Source organism: Arvicanthis niloticus, chromosome 7 (assembly GCF_011762505.2).
Source record: "Arvicanthis niloticus isolate mArvNil1 chromosome 7, mArvNil1.pat.X, whole genome shotgun sequence".
Classification (NCBI taxonomy): Eukaryota; Metazoa; Chordata; class Mammalia; order Rodentia; family Muridae; genus Arvicanthis; species Arvicanthis niloticus.
In genome coordinates this window covers 70,301,690-70,318,344 of record NC_047664.1, presented here as the reverse complement: position 1 = coordinate 70,318,344, position 16,655 = coordinate 70,301,690, and positions in this window count along the sequence as shown.

Below are 16,655 nucleotides of genomic sequence, written 5' to 3'. Positions count from 1 at the left end.
TCCTTAAAAAAACATATAAGCAGGCTGGGTGGTGGTGCATACCTTTAATTCTAGCACTGGGGATGCACAGGCAAGTGGATATATGAGTTGAAATCTAATCTGGTCTATAACACAAGTTCCAGGGAAGCCAAGGCTGCAAAGAGAAACCCTGCCCCCCTTAAAAAAAGGAAAAGAAACACACACACACACAAACACACACATACAAACACCATAAAAAACAAAATAGGAAACTATAACATTAAATCAAATCAACATAACATAAGAATATGCCAAAACAAAGAAGTTTGAGATTAAAACAAATATCTCAAAAAATACTTCTGATGGGGGATAAGGGGACTTACCTGTAGTTTATGTTATAAACCCAGTAAGACTGTTAGGAAAAAGTAACTATACCTCTGAGAGAAGTTGTCAATTGGAGACAACTTCTTTGTTAGAGATGGGATATTGTATGTATTTTTTCTTTCAGTGTTGGGACCCATATGGCTTGGACCTGTAAAGTTTCTGTGAATGTTGCCACTGTTTCTGAATTCATATGTGCACCAGTCCTGTTGTGTCTGGAAGACACTGTTTCTTTGGCATTATCTATCTTCACTGAATCCTACAATCTTTCCGCCTCTTTTTTCACATCATTCTCTGTGTCCTGAGGAGAGGAGGTTGATAGAGACATCCCAATCAGCACTGGGTATATTAAAGTCTCTCACTGTCAGTACAATGTCTGGTTGAGTCTCTCTGTTAGTTTCCATCTACTGCAGAAGGAAGCTTCTAGGAAGATGGTTGAGGAAGATACTGAAGGTATATTTCAATATCATAGCTTTTTGTATTTTTCTCTTGATTGATATCTTCATCTTACTATTAGGGAAAACAATTAAAAATTCCTTTACACAGAAATGTCCTTTCTTTTCTTCTCTTCATTGTCTGGTCTTCATTCTCTGTATACATGTGTCTACCCAAAGAACACACACAAAAGCACTCAAATATATTACATCATTTTTTCCAGCTCTTTCTACATACGTGAAACTTCCAAGTAAAACTTAGTATTTCCTTTGTCACTAATATAATGTTTACTCTAAATATGAAAATAATTATCAGGTTTTTAAGTTCCTTCTCTATCTCCCCCTAAATAACAAGGAGAAAGATTCGCCAGTAAACTTACCTATGTTATGGAACAGGATAGAAATAGAGAGATGAAAGAACAGAACACACCTCTTTCCTAGTAAATCCTGGTTTTATGTGATGTATCTTCATTTACACCATGTGGCAGGAACAGGACACCATTGTTTTGTACAGTTATTTATTTATTTATTTATTTATTTATTTATACATACTCACTTTACTTTCTTTTCATTGCCCCACTCCTGGTAACTCCTTTCCACATTTCTTTTCTCAAATACTCCCTTCCCCTTTTCCTCTGAACGAGCAGAGGCCCTGCCTGTGTATTCCTCCACCTTGGCACATCAAGTTTCTTCAGGGCTAGGTGCATCCCCTCCTACTGTTAAGTATTTCATTCAATCTCTGAGACCCCCAAGGTTCCAGGTTATTTGACTTTGTTGGTCTTCCTGTGGAGTTCCTATCCATAGATGCCTGTAATCCTTCCTCCAATTCTTCAATAATAGTTTGAGAGCATGTGCCAGAAAGGGTTCTGGCATAGGGGAGACACCCAAGAATTAATAGGAGTGACCTTAACTGTGTCTCAGAGCACTGGGGATATGAAACCTAAAGAGGCCACCTTCTGTAGCCAGGCAGGAACTTAAATGGAGCAATAAGAGCACCAACCCACCCACAAAATTTTTGACTCAAAATTTATCCTGTCTACAAGAAATGTAAGGATGGAAGATTGTCCAGAGACTGTTTTGTATACGCTTAAAGACTGAAAGTCTGTGTGAGGAATCATAGTGAGAAAAATAACAGACTAATCTTCAGATGATGCCAGTTTTTTTTTATTCTGAAAGAAACAGCTTTGTTTTAATCAGTGCATGTGAAAAGTAGCATGAATCAACCTCATGTTAATGAAACAGTAATTTTTTAAGTATTATCTTTTTAATTCTTTAAAGAAACAGTAATGTTGAAAAGTCAAATTTACTATTTAGTATTGTTTTTGCTTTCTTCAAATTTTCTGTCTGTAAAACCCATCTCTTATTTTTGGCTTCTAGGATCAGGTATCCTACTATAAGTAATAAAAGGCTGCCTGGTTCTAGAATTGTCCTTTAACAGATATTTAGAACAGTATCTGTCACTTTGTCAGTTTTTTAAAAACTAATTGTGGAAAGGCTTTCTCTTTATGATAGTTATTTATTTGATTTTCCTGCCCTATGTCTAAAAATACAATTATATGCTACCAGGAGTTTGCTCTACAATTCCATGGAAAGTCATAAATGACATCTGGTATTTTTGTATTCATTTTAAAAACTCATGGTCCAAGCAAGATGGTTCAGCAGGTAAAAAGCACTTACTGTCAAGCCTGACAATCTGAGTTTGATGCCTGGGACTCACACAATGGTAGAAGACAGTTGTTCTCTGAGTTCCACACACATGCTATATGACAAATACATGCATCCTTCACACAAACACAACCAAATGTAATAGTAAAAAATACCATCAATTACTTGATATTACTTGTGATTCATCAATTATTAAATACTTTAACTTAAAAGGGTAAGAATAATTGAAAAGATGAGAGAAATTAGTGAAGGAAAAGTTAAACAACAGTGTATGAATTTATAGAGTGGAATTTCAGGGGAAATGAATTATCACAAATTCCAATAAGTTCTGCAGTGAATTTTTCATATGGACTTCAGCTTGGACTTCTGAATTATGGGAGTCCATTAACTATTCATTGCCTTTCTGCTTCAGAAAACTAAAGTACTAGTGTTTTTCTTAATTATGTCTACCTTCTGTATTCTCATATATTTTATTTGCTAAATAAACTTTCATGAACATACACAATCTCAGACAGAATTTAAAAAACTTACCTGAGGTTCATAGAGTCCTATGTAACAAAGAAAAATTTTAAATCAATCACACAATCAGTGCTGACATTTAGATACTTATTTGTGTAAATATTCATTCAGTCTAAGACTCCAACTTATTCATATCTGTTGTGGACAGCCCTGGCCTTGTATTTTGATGCTAACTCCCCTTTCCAGTGAAGTCATTACACAGGTGAATTCTAGTGAACTTTCTGCCCATCTTAATTTGTAAAATAGAGGCTGGAGCCAGTTATTGGGCAGTAGAAGAGGAGGTGGAGAAATAAAGGTTGGTGGGAAGAGAGCAGAGAGGAAGCAGCAGGAGAGAGCGGAGAGAGAAGATGACAGAGGACAAGGGAGGAGGAGTATGACTGGGAAGCAGGAGGTAGGACAGATGTAGTGTCTGGAAAATCCTCAAGTTAGAAGTTTCTCATAGCTGGGAAACAGAGTAGTGTATTTGCCCAATCTAGGCTTACAGGATATATTCATAATTACTGAGTTGTGTTTTCATTGACCAATCCTATTCAGGTTGGAGGTTTAAATATCTCCCACTACACATACCCATGTAATTAAAAGCTGAAACATGTGATTGCTTATACTTTAGTACTTTAAAAATGTACTAAAGAGTTAAGGCATGCTACTGTCTCCAAAGTAGCAAATTTCTAAACATTTGTTTATGCGATCAATGATTGTTTTGGATATATAAGAATTGGTACTAAAAGTGGATTATATTTTCTGTAGTCAAAATACTTTATTAGATTTTGTTATTGACATGTAATTCAGGTTTTTGAAGTGCAGAATTACATAAATCAGTGGTCATTAGTAGATTTGCATCATACTAATATTCAGAAATTTTATTATCCTGTGAAGAAAGTCATATTTAGCAATCATTATTTAATCTTTTTCCTTCCATTACATAATATCTGACAATCAATATTAATGTTTGATCTTTGTAGATTTTTTCATTCTGGTGCACACACACATACACACACATACATATGTATATATATGTTAAACATCATGAAGCAATTTTCATGCAACATCCTTGATTTATCATGGTTTCAGGTTTATCGGGCTGTGTCATAATTCAATAGGAATGGCACGGTATATATAGTGCTTGGACTGCTCTCAGTTTTTTCCACTCACTCATGGAATATTTGCATCATAGGTAAGACAGTTAGACTGCTTTAGGGTCCAGAGTTGAGTCCAGTATCCCACATATATAGTCTGAACAGGTATAGAATAACATTCTCTAGGTGAGAAGACAGATTATATTCCACATTCTTTTTTTTTCAAGGTTAATATGTATTATTGTTGTTATTATTGTTGTTACTTACTCTCTTTACATCCTATTCACTTCCTGCTCCAGGGTACACCCTCCCACAACCTTTCCTCCATAACCCCTCATTTTCTCCTCTGAGTGGGTGGGGGCTCCACTGGTTATCTCCCCACCCTGGCACATCAAGTCTTTGTAAGCCTAGGTGCATTGTCATCCACTGAGGCAAGAAAAGTCAGCCCAGCTAGAAAAATATATACTACGTATATGCAACAGGTTTTGTGATATCTACCATTCCAGTCATTCAGGACCCACATGAAGACCAACCTGCACACCTACATATATAAGGGAAGGCCTAGATCCAACCCATGTTTGGTGATTCAATCTTTGAGAACCCCAAGGATTCAGTTTAGTTTGACTCTGTTGCTTATCCTGTGGAGTTCCTGTCCCCTTAGAGGCTATAATTCTTCCTCATGTTCTTTCATAAGAAGAGTTCCCAAGCTCCATCCACTGTTTGTCTGTGGTTGTCTACACCTGCCTGAATCAGCTGCTGGATGGAGCTTCGCAGAGGACAGCCATGCTAGACTCCTGTATGCAAGCATAATAGTATCTTTAATAGTGTCAGGGATTGGTGCTTGCCCATGCAATGGGTCTCAAGTTGGACTGGCTGTTGGTTGGTCATTCCTTCATTCTCTGAGTCGTTCCCCCATCCCTATATTTCTCATGATAAATTTTGGGTCAAAAGTTTTATAGGTGAGTTGGTGTCCCTATTGTCCCATTGGGGTTCCTGACTGTCTACAGGAGGTGACCTCCTCAGGGTCCATATCTCCAATGCAATTGGTCATAGCTAAGAACATTCCCATTAAGCCCCCAAGAAACAAGCAATATTATTATCATAGCAAAACCTATGTCACCACACAACAGACCGTGCCCATATTTGGAATTATATCAAGAGGAGAGAAATTATGGAAGTACCCTCTATTCATGCTGTGCCAATGTGTTTGAAATTGATACCATTTTAATATCTTTACTTTTCTGAAGAATTCTTTGTTAGGAGATAATACATTTTCTTTTCATAGAGAGCCTATAAGCCTATGCTATGTTTAACTATTGTATGAAATCTTGCAGGATAGTGTCCTTCCCACCACAGCTTTGGAAGCCACAGTTAAAATGTATCCTAAATGACTTTAATGAAACAAAATCCATAGACTTAGTCACTTTATTCTTTAGCATATTTTCCCTTCTTGAATTTCTCACACTTTTTTTTTTTTTTAAATCCGATGTTTTAAGCATCTTGCCAAATCAGGCTGCAGCGGAAAAGCTTAGATGATGGACCATGTGATATGCTGAAAGTCATGTTTCTTGTGATTGAACATACACACCGCTTGGGTCTAATGATAGTAAAAACTGTGTTGTAGGCAGCTCTTTTTTTCTAGAGAAACAACAATGGTCATCAGCAAAAGCAATTTCTTTTATTTTCATAACTGCCTTTTCAAATTCCCAGTTTCCCTGCATCCCTTCTAGAAAGCAGCTGACTCCAAGGCTTTCACACTAAGTAAATCCAATCACTTAAAAAGAGCTCACACCTTGCCTTGATTAAATCATCTGGCAGTAAAATATTTCCTACTTAGGATAGTCATCTTTGTCAACAGTAGTTCCAAAAGGAAATATTGACCTTTCAAAGTTCCATTAAAGGGAAAAAAATCACTGGAGAGCAGAGCAACTTTCTAGCACTGGAGTGTGGGTGCTGGCATAGTTCATGTTGACAAGATGTACTCAGCTTTTATAAATTATCTCTTACTGGAAAGTGCTTGGTCCTGTAGAAATTAAGAAAACATAGCCTCTAACAGTGTAAAACACAAACAACCTATGTTCAATAGCACAGTGATTAACACCGCCTCCCCCTTCCAATCCTATGCAATTAACCTCTTTGGTAGGTATTTTTACTAACATTGAATTTCTTTATTCTCAAAAGAGAAAAATACAGTCATGGGAGAAAGCAGTGTTTCTACAGTCCTATGATCTACTCCATGTCAGCATTGCAGCATGAAAAGCAGAATCTACTTCTGCACAATATACTTATAATTAAATTGATCAAATCTCAAGCCAGACTCTCAAATAATACTCTTCACTGGAAATTCCATTTCTTGTTGCCTGGGGATGTGAACAATATGAGATGTACTGTAAATACATGATGTTATATTCATCAACCTTGCTTTTAACAAGTGTCACAGTGTTCCTGAGTAAAGCACATTCATTATGGCAAAAAAAGTTTACCACCAGAACTGCCAAGAACAAATGAAAGTCTTATGAAATCATTCACTGCTCTAAATATTTGCCCAGGAAACCTTTCAATTGTTTGCTTATTTGTTTGTTTCAATGGAAGGCTTCTGAGATTTCATTCATTTTAGAGCCAAAACATGTTCTTGGAGAACAGACAGCCTCTGTCATTAAAGTGGGGTGAGATTTGCACTTCATATGTGCTAGTGTGGATCTTTGCATCCTGAAGCAGGATTCATGCATAGGATAGCAAAAACACAGGGAAAACTTATCTATGCTGCTATGGCTTCTTTTTCCACTACATCAGTCATTCCCCTTAGCTGATCATATTTGCAACAAGATTTATTTTGTATGCTAAAAAGTCACTTCATAGAGTTCTGTTAACACTTTAAAATTCTCACTGGTTATTCAGAACATGACATAAAAAGAATACAAATTCCCTCTGTGTGTGTGTGTGTGTGTGTGTGTGTGTGTGTGTGTGTGTGTGGATGTGTGTGTGTGTGTGTGTGTGTGTATGATAAGATCCCGGACTACCCTCTTATTTTATGTAGCTTAGGTTGGCCTTTAAGTCATAACTATAATTTTACTTCATCCTTACCAGGCCAGAGATGCAAGTTATACACAACTATACCAACAAAAAAATAGTCTTTTCTTTGGATACTTTTGTGTGTCTGTCATAACTGCAACTGTGACCTTAGCCTTGAATAACCATTTCATAACCATTATAAGTAATACTATACTTGGGATTTTCAAGGAGAGCAGTGAATGCAACTGAAATTCCAGCACAGTTATAACCCACTCTGAAAGCTAGTTTTCTTAAAATAATTATTATGTACAATTGAGGTCTGAAGTTCCTAGAAGATTCAAATTCACAAGGAATTCTATGTTACATATGAAAAATCAACATTCTATGCAGAAACAAAAAGCCAAATAGAGTAATAGTGATAATTATTCAGAAAGACAGGTGAATAGATACTAGGGATAAACCATTCTACAAAGAGATGACTGCAAACATATTTAATGTCCTATTACATGTTCTTAGTAAGAATATGTTGATGATCCCATGTACTTATCAAATGACACACCTGAAAATAACACCAAAGCTTGTGGAAAACCAAGTTGAAACCTGTTTAGCAACTGTTAAATTGATTTATTCTACATAAGGTATCATGACAGGTTATACAACTTCCTTCTAGTCCTTTGAGTAACCAGAAAACTGACCACCAAGGGCCGATGTTTTACAATATATATTTTTGGGACAGCAAAACAGTAAAGAAAAGAAAAAAGAAAAGGAGAATAAAGGAAACAGAAAAAATGTATGCCCTATGGTTCAGGAAGCCAAAGTTAGTTCAAGTAGAACAAAGCAAGTATACATTGGATGACCACAAACATGCGAACAATTCATAATTATGGATACAGAAGGGGTGCTCAGGATTCAGGTTTCCTTCTATGCTTGATTTGTTGCTTTAGCCACAGTCGCCTTTGTTCTTTTGGAGGTATTATATTTCTATCCTCTCTTTCATAGCAGTGTATTCTCTTTCCCATCCTTTGAAATGTTTGTTTAATGCACTCCAGAGCAAAGAATTACTAAAGAAATCAGTGTGGTATAATCATTCTTCTTGTAGCAGGATTACTATGGTATTGACTAGTGGCCAAGGCACAGAGCCCTGGAAGCTACTCAAGTCTTATTTTACTGTGACTTTTCTTTTGATTCCCAGATAACTATATCTATTAAATTCTTACAGAACTTCAGATAATTGGGACCACTTATCTACTTTGAATAAATACTGTCTCTTTACTTCTAAATTGTAGTGTGTAGACAATTGAGAATAATTATGAGATATACATTATGGCAATGTTTGAGTGTGCTGTGTCCACAAGGAAAGTGAAATAGGAATTAACCTGTGGGGAGCCAACAGAAAGTGGCTATCATCCTTGCAGCCATCTTGAGCCATATACCCTGACAAGAGACTTGATTACATCAGCCCGCAACAGCTGAGCACACTCTGATAACATCTTATTTTAGATACCCAGGATTTTCCCTTGGGTGTGTGAGACTTAAAGGTGTGTGACTTAAGGCCGAGACTTAAAGGTGTGATTTAGAGACAAGACTTAAAGGCGTGACTTAGAAGTGAGACATATAAAAGGCAAGAGGCTGACAGAAGAGAGTACTTGAGACTTATTACAACTGGAAACTTAGAACTTGGAGGCACCAGGGACTAGAAACTAGGGACTAGGAACTCGAGACTTGACACTTGGACTGGAACTTAGAACTGGAATTAGGACTTGAGACTATTACATCTGGAACAGGATTAGGATTTGAGACTTGGAATTTGGAACTGGGAAAGAGACTAGCAACTAGGAACTGGAATTAGGACTTGAGAGTTATTACAGCTGGAAGAGGGATTAGGACTTGAGACTTGGTGCTAGGAACTAGGGACTTGGAACTAGGAGAGAAGAAGAGAGACTGAAGAATTAACAGGATTGAATCACACTCTGGCTGGTCTCCATTCTTCAATCCATCCTCACTCTCTCTCTTGCTGAACACTGACCTGTGGACTGAAGCAGCTTGGGTTAGTGCGGGCTCTAACAGTTTAGTCCCCAAGGCTTTTGGCAGTTCGGGTTCCAACATTGATAGAGCGGTCCAGGACATTTTGGCCCCCAAATGTGGGGCAGTGAGGTTCTCAACATTTTGGCACTCAACGTGAGACACCTCAGGCAGTGACATTTTTGGCGCCCAACGTGAGGCACCTTAGGCCATGACATTAACTGATCTAAACAACCATTCAACTGATTTGGATTTCATTTTAACTTTTAAAAATTAAATTTTTTATTTTGTTTTTATATGTATGACAGGAGATGATTGACAGACATACTCTCTTGTTAGTGAAGACTTTATAATTTCATGCACTCTTATAACCAATTGAATATATTTTGATCTTACCTACTTCAATATCATAATTTATTTAGTATAATTTTGATCTTGTATTTCTAGTGAAATGGTTGCTATTAAAGTCTTTATAGAGTGTTCTGTTTTCATTTATTCTAATGCTTTGATAAAATACTATGACAAAGCAGACCTTGAGGGACAAGAAAATTTATTTAAGTTTATACCTCCAGTTTTGAATCCATTGTTGTGGCTAAGTCAAGGCAGGGGCTTCAAAAAACCCATCATATCAGACAAAGAGGTCGGGCAGTGGTGGCACATGCCTTTAATCACAGTACTTGGGAGGCAAAGACAAGTGGATTTGTGAGTATGGGGCCAGCCTTGTCTACAGAGTGAGTTCCAGGACAGCCAGGGTTATACAGAGAAACCCTGTCTCAAAAAACAAAGAAACAAAGAAACAAACAAAAAACAAACAAAGAGCAAAACAGAATGGTTGTGTGCATGACCACAATCTTTGGTTCAATTTCAATTTTATTCAGTTCAGAATCCTTGCCTAGGAATATTTCACAGACAGTGAACTTGCTATTCTTATATAAATTAGTTTAGTAAAGCAACCCCTCCAGACATGTTCAGCATCTAACTAATATGGACTGTCACTGAGTCATTCACTGAGATTTTTTTGCAGTTGATTCTAGGTTGTTTCAAGTTGACAATTAAAGCTAAAATCACAGAACTAATACTTTTTGTAATAACTAAGCCATTAATCTTGGGTCATTAGCTAAGAATCATTGTCAGCTAAGATCATTGTTCTTTTATATTTTCAGAATTTCTTGTACTAGTTCTACCCCACTAAGTGACAATGTAATTGCTTCTGTAATAGCTGGAACTGAATACAGTCATGCTATTGGCATTCTTCATTTCAGGGGATATTCATAAATTGGATCATTGTGCTAGATGGCCTTTAAATAATCCAGCTTGGCAAGCTAAGAGAGGCTCTTGAATATTTGTTAAAATGTAGTTTCCTTCAGCTATGAACACATGAATTCAGCAATATGTTCCTAGGAGTCCAAATGAGTCTAGAACTGAAGACACTCATTCCTTTAAAAAGAAAATTATATCATTCACAGAACAGGGGAGAATAACATAAAACATCATGATATCTGATCCTGTATATAATTTCTGCGATGTAGAAGATTTACTTATCTCATGAATTTGACAAAAGTCTTTAGAAGTATCACTATTTATATGTTAGCAATTTTAGTTTACCTAAGGTATTACAGCAAAAAAATAGCAAATGTATCATCTACAAAATGTAATTACAGACAGAGATACAAATGCACATGAAGAACCCGTACATATGGTATTTATATATCATTTAATCCATTTCATCAAATTCATAAGTTATATGGCTATATAATTATTCTTAAGTACATTAAGTTTAATATATATTTACCATGTATATGTATACATATTATTACATATTATAGATTATAATTCAGTTTTATCATTAATGTTTATATAAAATACATTGAATATGGGCAACCATATATAACTGCACTACAAAATTTTATTTTAATGTTTCTCCTTCTACAATTTGCATCTCAGAATTAATAACTCTTTTTCCTACATCCCATGCCATGTAAGTTTTCTTGTGACTAAGTGAATAAAATCCTACTTACTATTATGTTTGGTTTCATATTTTCTAACTGACATAAACTATTCAGTATTATTTTGAAATATACATTTGAAAAAATTCTTTAAATGACTTTCAGTGAGATGATTATGCTTCTTTATACTATCTTTCATTGTTCAAAACTTGTTGAAACAGCATGAGTGCTAATAGAATATTTTGCTTCAATAGTTAATCAGTCTTTATTTCTTGGGAGGTTTTATAGCAAATGATGGTAGAAAGGATAAACTAATGTTGTCCACGAATGCCAGCAAATAGCCATCAGGACTCCCAACAGTTAGAAAGATCCTGGCATTAGTTACCAATAGCAGCAAATCCTTCTTTTTACCTCTGTGCAATTGTAAAATCACAAGCACAGCAAAAAATGTGTAAAATAAAGTAAAAGAAAAAAAAAAAAAAGAAAGGAAAGAAAAAAGAACTTCCTTTAAGCACAATGCTAAATACCCAGTTTGATAACTTCTTATCCCTTAATTGTTTCCATTCTATTTCCTTTGGCTGGATTATACACACATTCTAAATTTCCAATAGTCATCAAGCACAGCTAAATTATCCTTCCCACTTAAAGGGCTTATCCATTAGTCACTGGTGCCTAAAATACCTAATTAGCAAGAAAGAATGTGAATGGGGAAAGAGAAGACAGTAGAATCTGTTATTCTAAAAATGCTGCTTGCTGAAAAGATCTGGATTATGTAATGTGGTATTGAGGAAATTTAAAATGCTTCTGGCCAGCATACACAAATTTTAAAAATCAAGAGTATGTAATACATCTTTGAGAAGAAAATCATCCATTATCTCAGGCTGATAAACATGAGTTCTATGCCTTTGCCTTAGGGTGGGTACTTAGAATTTTCCCTTTCAAATGATTTTTTTTTAAAAAAAACTGTTTCTTAAAGAAAGTTTATCATGCATTCAAATATGATAAAATATGATATATTTGCTTTCCTACACATGGTATCAAAATAATATTTCTTATTTTACATAGTTCATAGAACTGTATATTTGCATATTTCATAACAATAAGAATATTTTTCACAAATATAACTAAATTTGTTTCTTCTGCAAATAATATTTTTCATACTTGGCTCTAATATTTTAATTAATTCAATATAACACTTTAACTTTGTGTTATTTTGCCATAACTCCCATATTTAGTTCTGGGCATGGGAAGACTACTTTTCCTTGGTCCTTTTCCTAATGATAAACTATTTCATCAAGAAACTGGAATTCAAACCCAGATTCTGAAATATGTAGCCTGAAAATATTGTGACAATTAACCCACATAATGGAACCCATGACCGAGTCTTTGATCGGATCATACAGAAGACATATCTTGAGCTTGTCTTCTGCTACTCTATCTTCTAAGTGGAAGATTGCCCTGTCTCTCTGCTTTCATTATTCTGTATTTAGTCTCTCCTGATGCTTTAAGCCTTTGCCTTCTTAGACAGACATTCTGTGGCTTCTGCCCATCTGTTAACCTGTCTCTGTGAATCTTTGTAACTCACCAGTTTCCTAGTAGTTCCTGATGGACTATTTATGAACAATGCATTCTGAGATGTCCCAGTACACTTTGAGATTGTATATAATGTTCCAGGGAATTTCTACAGGCCATGATATTTGTCCATAGGTATGTCTTCAATCATCTTCACTAGACCTTCATGTCACTTTTACTTTGTGATCTATTTTAATAGAGGCACAAAGGGAGTGTTGCTTCTGTATTCCAAAAAGTTTCCAAGGAAATACATTTGTTTATTAAACATTTGTTTATTAAATTATTGTTTATTAAATGGTACTTGTTGGGACCCATTTCAGCCTTGGTTTGGGCCTTGTGGACAAACCTAAGCCTGACTCCATTCAAATTCTTAGAATTTGAATCACTCACCAGCATTTGAGAAGATGATAATATAAGGTCACAATTATTTTCTTTGCCTCCTTAGGAGGGAGTATGAAAGTGAGGAGACTATTTTTATGATGCTTTATTTCTCTGGTGATTTCCCTCATACTCCCAGTTTGGAAAATTGGAATTGCTCTAAGAGCGGGTATTTAATCTTATTACAATGTGTGTAAAAAATCTGTCATGCTTGCAATGTGGAAATGTTTGAATTCTTTCATCAACAGCGTTCAATTACTCTTGATGTTTAGGTGTTAAAGAAAGCATCTAATTAAATCATATTGTAGATACAACAGCCACCTCAAGTTATGCTCAGAATTCCCAATACTACAAAAAATCGTTATCTCACATCTGGGCCAATTAAGTCTCATTTTATTACTATATTTCTCAGAGTTGTATTCAAATAGTAAGGTTCATCAGCAAAACTAATGTAAGTAATTTTGAGGTATTCATTAACAATCTATCATGATTATAGATAGGATTATAGATTAGAGGATTTGAAAAACAACAAATCTACTTGAAAATAATGTTGAGGGTACCAACTTAGTCTTCTAGTAGATTCCATTTTTTGGTTTCATCAGAGTCTTCTTTGCTACAGTCCAGATACCAGTACCTCTTGGCTCCTTGCTGACAGAGCCAGGTGAGAGGAGAGCGGTCCTGGTCCTGTTGGGTCTCTCTATGCCTGAGAGAGATGGTGAGTGTAGATGGCCCAGAAGAAACACACTGGGCCGGAAGTCTTGTCAAAGCCGGCATTCAAATTTATTGCATCAGCCTCTCGCTTATATAAACTTGAAACACAATAATTTGGGAGGGGGGTGTGAAATGATGTAGAAGGCAGGAAAAGATGATGGGGCGACTGACAGGGTCAATGGCAAAGCTCTACATTAGCAGTCACCCAATACAAAAATGATATAGGTCTCAAAACTTGAGCCAGGCTTAGACTCTCCCACAAGGCTGTAGAAACTAGAGCCAGGATCAGGTTTGTCCACAAGGCCCAAACCAAGACTGAAGTGGGTCCCAACAAGTACCATTTAATAATCAATAATTTTCATATAAAGCAGAATTATCTTTATCTTTCAGAAATATTTTGATATGAACATTACAGTCTAAGCAAAGAATTTATTATCTTAAAGATTAGACTTTTGCTTTTCTCTCTTCCTTTGCTCCCTGAACACCCCTCCTCTCTCTTTCTTTCTTGATTTTCTTCCTTCCTTCTTCCCTTTCTCTCTCTTTTCTGCCTCTACCATATCATTCTTTCATTCTCACTTTCTATAACTTCAGGTCATAATTTGTAGAAAATCCAGTTTGAGAAATGTAAGGTACCCTTCTGCAATTTTCATTCCTTGGCACATAGTACCTGAAGCAGAGGAAGAAGTTTCACAGTAAAAGAACTTTTGAAGTTCTTCTCTTAAGATGTTTAACTGAAAGATAAATTCTAAATAAAACCTTGAGGAAAGACATTTCTGGTTTCTCTCTCACTTCTATTAGTACTTATGAGCATTACCTTGGTAAACTGTGCAAAATATATGCTCCACTTTTGACATTCTGAATAGTGCATAGATTTTACTAATTATCCTAATCATCCCTTTTAGAATTTTATAATCTAAAGCAATGGATTATAAGATCCAGCATAACAAGCCATCACCAAATGGTCTACAATAACATTCTGTGATGAGACTAGAGAAATGAACATATGAGATTAGTTATATAATTATATGATACTCAGAATAAGATCTGAAAGGGGAAGTTAACATCACACACTTATATGTGCATGTAGCTATGCATACAAGCATGTACAAAGCCCATACACACAAACTAACATACTGGAGAAAGAGCAGTACAAAGGGGAAAGCATTAAATAAGAAATAGAATATTATGGGATATTTTAAAAGGAACAGAATGGATAAAAGAAGGAAGATAACCACCACAAGAGAAAAGCTAAAGGTCAATACATTCTGAAAATATGGCTAATATTATTATATAAAGACAGATAGCAAACTATGTTGAGAGTGTGGATAAAAAGAGATGCCCACATACAATTGTTGAGAATGTCTACTGCTATAATATAATAAAAAGAATATGGAGGTGCCTCAAAAAAAGTAATACTAGAATTATTGTATGCTTCACTAATCATGGTCCTATATATACCCAAAGTAATGAAACCGGTAGTCAACAAATCACATTTATTGCAGTGCTAGTTATCGCATATAAGAAATTGATATATACCAGCAGAGGGGGATGGCTTACATCTGTCACTGGCTGATTCCAGAGATCCGTGGTTTAGGAATGATTTCAAGGCTAGCCTTATTTAATGTGAGAGGCAAGTAAAATAATCTAAAATAAAATAAGGAAGAAAGGAAAGAAAAAAGAAAAACACAAGTGCACATCAACTGATTGGTAGGTAAGAGTGACAACAAACTTATGCATGTCAGTATTGTACCCTTCAAGGCGACATGCCATGTTCCTGTGGTTCATAGGTGTAAGACTGTTGGTTGCTTACCTACTATAGAAGCTTGAATGGTGACTTTTGTCACCATGAAAACTTGTCCTAAGAAAAGAGGCCTTCAAATCAGGATGATTAGCAGAGAGAACCTGGTCAACTACCCAGGGCTAGTGAAATCATGGGTCTTGGGGGACACCATATAACTTCTACCTTATTAAAACAGTATAATCACTACATTTTCAATAATTGTTTTTATATACACAAATAAATGTAGTCCTCAAAGGAAACTTGTCTTTGTAACAAAGAGAGACCATCCTATAGTCACTATGTTGGGCTTTGGTGATATCCTTTCTTTGGTCTGCCATGCAATCTCTACTAGGCAAGATAATTGTCTATGTATCTCCAGGAATTGTGTCATAATACAAGTCAGACTTAGGAAGACAGACAACAACAGAAGAAACAGTGAAAATGGTCATATCGAAATACGTTTGAATGTAACACAGATGGAAGCTATCATCAGGAATCTATTTCTTTTCATTTGGATTCATATCAAAATTGAACAATACTTAAGGTTATTTCATGTAGAAGGATTAACAAAACAAGAGATATATTGTGTTTCTATCATCCTCTAAAATACATGGATTACAGACATCAGCAGTGACTACTTTGAAATGTTGCATTTTATAAATAGTATACTTTTTGTAAAGACAGTAACTTTACTTTCACTTCTCTTGATTCTTTTAGTCCTTCATTATGTAGTGTGGATGAAGCACCAAGTATGGACATGTGACTTATGAATTTATCTGTACTTGTAATGTCTAGCACTATCAAATTGGAAAACAAAATCAAACCACTGTGGTTTAATTGGAATATTTCCAGAAATTCAACATGAATAAAGATATAGAATTTAATATTCATTTCAGTCCCACAATTTCAAGTTTTAAAAGGAAAAGCCTCACTGGTTTCAATGATTAATCAAATTTTTTAAATAGAGTGAGAACCCTGCTATTAAAAGGGAATTCATTTTTGTCAAAGACGAGTTGTCCATGAGCTTTGTGATATTAAAAGTGACATGCAAAAGGAAACCATGAGAAGAAGCAGCACAGAGACGAATGAGAAACCATTATTTCAGGGGAAGTAACTGAAATGCAGGCTTAAACTATTTGGGAAATGTGATATTACACATCTATATAGGTTGAAGCAAAGCAAGTTTTAAATGGTTTTAAAG